At 42.5% G+C, this 5,663-nt stretch overlaps 1 pseudogene; it reads right to left on the bottom strand.

Moving 5' to 3' along the window:
- Positions 1–2,877: 2,877 nt before the first annotated feature.
- Positions 2,878–3,651, bottom strand: LOC109452870 (large ribosomal subunit protein eL19; annotated as a pseudogene).
- Positions 3,652–5,663: the final 2,012 nt, after the last annotated feature.

The raw sequence follows: 5,663 nt of genomic DNA on the forward strand, positions 1-5,663 counted from the left end.
CTTCAGAGATCTCCGGTATTGATTTTTTTCTTTCTCTTTCTTATCTTAAACCTCTTCCTCTCTACTGTGTCTTTCCCACCACTCTTTACATTTGTTTAAACCTCCACCATCTTAAGCAAAACAACTCTCCTGGGCCCTGCATCTCTCTATTTACGTCCCTCGACTACCTCTTTCTTTTATTCTCTCTCCTGCTTTTCACTCCCAATCCATTGAAATCTGGCCCTCATCTATATCGCTCCCCCAGATTGCTCTCAGTAAAGGCTTCAATGGCATATTGGTTGTTAAATCCAATGGAGATTTCTAGAACTTCTCTTATTTGTCTTCTTGGTCACATTTGTCACTGTTAATGCCTCCTTCTTGATCATCCTCTTCTTTTGTCTTCTCTGACTCCCCCTCTCCCCCAACTCTGGGTTTTCCTTCTGCCTCCCTGACTGCCCCTTTTCACTTCATTGCAGACCCTTCTCCTACAGAGCATCATTTAAAGGTTGGTGAATGTTGGAATTTCTCAGGGACCTTTTCCCACTCTGTATTCTCTTCTTGAGAAATTGTATCTTCTCTTATGATTCTAATACTATTTTTATTCTGATTATTCCCACCTAATTTTCTCCAGCCAAAATCAATCTTCTGGGCAGCAGACGTTCCTTTCTTCACTCACTCATCTATGCAACAAATATTTCCTAGTACCCACTACGCGCCAAAACACTGTTATATAGAGAGTGATTCAGCAGTGAATAAATAAAGTCCTTGCCTTTGTGGTACTTACAGTCTACCTAAAAAAAAAAAAAAAAAAGACTATAACACACATCCATTCTGTCAAAAAGTGCTATGGAGAAAAATAAAAATAGAAAATTAGGGATTGCTGTGGGTGGGAGATTTTTGTTTTTATTAAGGGTGGTCAGTACATCCCCTCTAATCAGATGATATTTAAGTAGAGCCCTGAATGAAGAGAGGACGGGAGTAGGCCATGCAAATATCTGGAGGAAGAGCTCAATCGTCAGAGGGAAGAACAAGAGGAAGTAGTCCTTACCATCATACTCTATCATCCTTGCCTAGATTGAGTAAAAAATCCCAGCTCATGAGAATCTTCTACCTTGGGACCAGAGGCAGATAATTGGGGGAACAAGTGACTGGTGCCATTTCTATGTTTTTCATTCTTACCTGTATACTCGGTAAATGGGCTTCTATTCTTGCTTAATGCAGTTGAATCATACAGGTGGGCGAGGAAGAACTGAAATAGTCTCTGTAAATTACTGGCTATTGAAGAAGCCATTTGCAACAATTATCTTTCTCCACGAAACCACTTCTCCACCCCTGTTCTCACTGACAGTGACAGGCACGAGCATCCACCCTGTTGCCCAAGCCAGAAACATGGCCATCACCCTCCCTCATCCCCAATAGCTGATTCATTACCAAATGCCTGTAGGTGGCATCTTGACTCAAATCTGTCCATCTCCCTTGATCTCTGTTGCCTCTACATAACACCTGTCACCATCATCTCTGATCTGGGTTACTGCCCTGGACTCCCTCTTGGTTTCCTGTCTTCTTGTTAGTCCCTCCTCCAATCAAGCCAGTTGGGGAAGATACTGTCAAGCAAAAATCTAGTCTTAACCCTCAATGGCTCTTCATTACCTCGGGGAGAGATCCTATACTGCCCTGAGCACTCCATGCTCTTGTTAAATTGAACTATTTTGAGTCCTTCAAAGGAACTACGTTCTTTCTAACACAGGTGTATTTGTATGTTATCATGCTATTCCTTTAGTCTGGAATCCCTTCCCCTCCCACACTCCCACTTACTGGGATGACTTACTCATACTTTGAGTCTTGACTTGGATGTCACTTCCTCCAGAAAGCTTGTGACTTTGGTTAAGTGTCTCTTGTAGGTGCACGAGCCCTCCAGTCATTGCACTTACCACTATTTTTTTAAAAAATCATTTGTTTAATTGCTTATACCCCAATGTCAGTGTCTGCACTATGAAAACAGGGACTGTTTAAATTTATTTTATTCCAATAGCTTAGTCTCTATCATAGAGTGGATGTTCAATAGTTATTTATTGAATGAATGAATGAGTAAATGAAGTGACGTGAGCAAAGCTGAAAAATAAATAGGATTTACCTAGACAAAAGGGTGGCGAAAATGTAGAAGGTATTACAGGCTGAGAGCACAGATTGGCTAAAATCACAGAGGTGAGAAACATCATGGTGAATGAAGGAAACGATTATATAAGCAGTTTGGTGTTATGTGATCATAAAGCATCAATAATGGAATTAGCTAGAGGCTTGAGAGTTAGCTTTTCTTTTTCCTGTTATATGCCTTTATTCCAATTTCTGAGGAAAGCCTTTTTCTTTGTACCCTTATGTGATAGATATAAACCAAAAAACCTGATAGGCCAGGAAAGAAAAAGTTTAGAAATTGGGATGCTCAAAACCACAGCTTCAGTTATACCTCTATAAAGTTTAGAGACAGCTAAGATAGTAGAGTCAGCCAATGAAGTCCAGGTATCATAGCTTCTTGACTCGTGGTCGTTGAAACCCCTACTGTCCTGGAGTTCCAGGGCAGTAGGTTTCAACCCTGGACCTCAGTGCCCAGCTGAGAAGTGTAAGCATACTATTTTCTGTTGTTTTTAAGGCAATGTAACAACTCATGTCAAAACTCCTGGTTCCCAAACGACATTTGAGACCTCTTTGGAGGTGCCACTCATGCTGTGCTGTAGCAGGCAGTTGTGAAGCACAGTATTTTGGAGGCTTTGGTAGAAGCCATTCCTCTTTCCTTTCGAAGTGGGCCCTGCACCCCACTAAAACAAGGTAAAGAAACCGTCTCTTCCGTGGACGGGAGGGGTCATGATCCTTACTGGAGGCCAGGAGTCAAAGAAGAAATGAAACAGGCACCCTGGGAAAGGCCTGCATCTCAGTCCTCAGGTGGTCAGTACTGGCCCTCTACACAGGGAAGACCCACCAAACAGCCAGAAACTTTGGAGCAGCAGAGAGGTAGGCAGCTGAAGGCTATTTTATTGAAGGATCGATCTATGTCCTGGAGAATGGCTAGAAGAGCTGAGTTTCAGTACAGGCCACTATGTGCAGGTAAGAGAGGTGGAGCTTTATTTCTTGATCGCTTCTTCCTTGGACAGAGTCTTGATGATTTCCTCCTTCTTGGCCTGGAGCCGCTCTTCGCGGTGCTTGTGTGTTTCCTGGGTCTTAGACCTGTGGGACTCCGCCTGCTCAGCAAGAAGCTTTTTGGAGCCTAGTCTGCCTTCAGCTTGTGGATGTGTTCCAGGAGAATGGGCTTGTTTCTGAACAAATTATCCTTCACTCTCAGGTTCAGGCTGTGATACACGTGGTGGTCAATCTCCTTAGATTCACGGTATCATCTCAGAGCATGTCGGTGATGAGTTCTCATCCTTCTACTCCAGGTTACCTTCTTAGGTGTTCCAGCACTGGCAGTGCCCTTTCGCTTACCTGTGTCCATATGCCTGCCCTGCCTGCAGGGCAAGGTGTTTTTCTGGCATTGCGCTCAAGAATGGACCGTCACAGGTTTCTGGATGGTCAGCCCGTCTTTGATCAGCTTCTGAATCTGCTGACAGGAGTCGGCATTCGCCATGACATCGGCCTCAACAGAGGACGCAAGAGGGAAGCCTCTTCTGAAGCCGGAACAAACTCATGGCTGCGGCTGCAGCGGCGAAAGGAAAGGAGAGTTAGTGTTGAGAGATGGGTCAGATCATGGAGGGTTTGTGGATCAGCTTAAGAAGTTTAAACTTGGTTTTTCTTGTAGGCAGTGAGACGTTTAGAAGTTTTGTTTTTAGATATTGAATATAGGCAGCTCCATGAAGATTGAATTTGAATGGAAACCAGAAAGAGTGGTTAGGAGGCTGCTACATTCCTTTCTGGTGCTGCCTTAAAACATGATACATGTTTTTTCATCCCAACTCCTAATATTAAAATTTTGTGGTAGTCAGAATTCTAAGATGGCCCCTCCTTGATCTCTCCTCCCTCGTGTTACATTGTGATTATATTATGTTACATGGCAAAAAGGATTTTTGCAGATAAAATTAAGGTTATTTAGTAGTGTACCTTAACACTGAGATTATCTGGGTTGGACTAATGTGATCACATAACCTCTTGAAAAGCAGAGTTTTCTCTGATGGGTTACAGAAATCAGCTCTAGAGAATTGAAGCATTAGAGGGATTCAATGTGAAGGAAATTCTTTGCTGTTGACTTTGAAGATAAAGGATTTTCAAGGGAAGGAACTGAGAGTGACCTCTCAGAGAGGCCTCTCGCTGAGAGCCAGCAAGGAAACCGGTTCTCAGTACTACTACAGGAAGTGAATTCAGCCAACAGACCACGTGAGCCTGGAGGCGGGTTATTCTTTAGAATCTTTAGACAAGAACTCAACACAGCCCACACCTTGATTTCAGCCTTGTGATACTTGAAGAGAACCCAATCATGCCACACTGGGCTTCTGACTGCATGCCTGTGAGCTATTACATGGGGATTGTTTTAAGCAGTTAAGTTTGTGGAATGTTGTTATGTAGCAATAGAAAACCAACACGAATTTCAGCAAGATGCTCTTGTACTACTATCAGTTGTTCATGGAAAAGTTTTAGCTGTATCTTCTTTTGCTTCAGGAACAATTCTTTTTTAGACCGAAGTATAATAAAAGCATAGCTAACACGAGGGCCTTACAGAGGGCTGAACACCAGACTGAACACTTGACAACTGATGTCTCATTTAAAGCCTACAACCCCTTCATGTAGGAGGTGCTATTGACTATCCCCATTTTATAGGTGAGGGAACTGAAACTCCAAAGTCACTTGGTTGGCAATTGGCAGAACTGGAACTTGACCTCAGGCTGCCTTATTCCACTGCATAGACAGACTCGTCAAAAGATTTAGCGATCCCCTTAGTACTAATGGAACTCTAACATTTAGATCCCGTTTTCTCTGAGAAAGGTTTGATGGGCTAGATTATAAGCTACAGGACTGGACAATGGGAAACATTTTCAGGTTGAATTTGTGCACTGTTTGAGATAGATGAGGGAATCATCTTGGGCATGATATCCATTTACTCTCTTCTGTGTTTTGTTGTAATTAGACAAGGAGAAATAAGAAGAAAATGAAAAGTAGTTGGAGGGAAATGGTTAGAACTAATAAAAAAATGGGCTTGATGTGGGTTTAAGGGAGGTTTGGTCACAGATGTATTCAATTTAGCAATCCCCTGTTTCATGTCCATTCAAGCATGGACAGGTGTCCTTTCTTCATGTGTTACAGAAAGCTTGAGGCTGTCTGCCTTGTGCCAAGAAAAAAAAAAGCAATTAAATATTTTAATATTTCCTGCCTGTAAACTGCTCTCTGTTTTACTACTTCAAATGCACTGGATTTAAAAGGAGGTGTGAAAGACTCCTGAGCCATTAATAAAAGGCTGCAGCTGTTCGAGGAGGCTGATACTACATGTTTTTCAAAGGCAGGATTTTGGTCTGAGCACCTCAGTCCACAGACTGCTGATTTATGATGATTCCGAAACTGATACAGAAACATGAGGCAAACACTTACAGTGCTTCCGGAATACATCTGTGCGGAATACAGACAATGAGTTCTTTTCCTTGGGAAAAATATGAAGGAATAACGGGAAGAAATAGGAAAGCAGCAGTTCAGAAGTTATGGTGCAAAGT

The sequence above is a fragment of the Rhinolophus sinicus genome, linkage group LG02 (assembly GCF_036562045.2).
Source record: "Rhinolophus sinicus isolate RSC01 linkage group LG02, ASM3656204v1, whole genome shotgun sequence".
Taxonomy (NCBI): domain Eukaryota; kingdom Metazoa; phylum Chordata; class Mammalia; order Chiroptera; family Rhinolophidae; genus Rhinolophus; species Rhinolophus sinicus.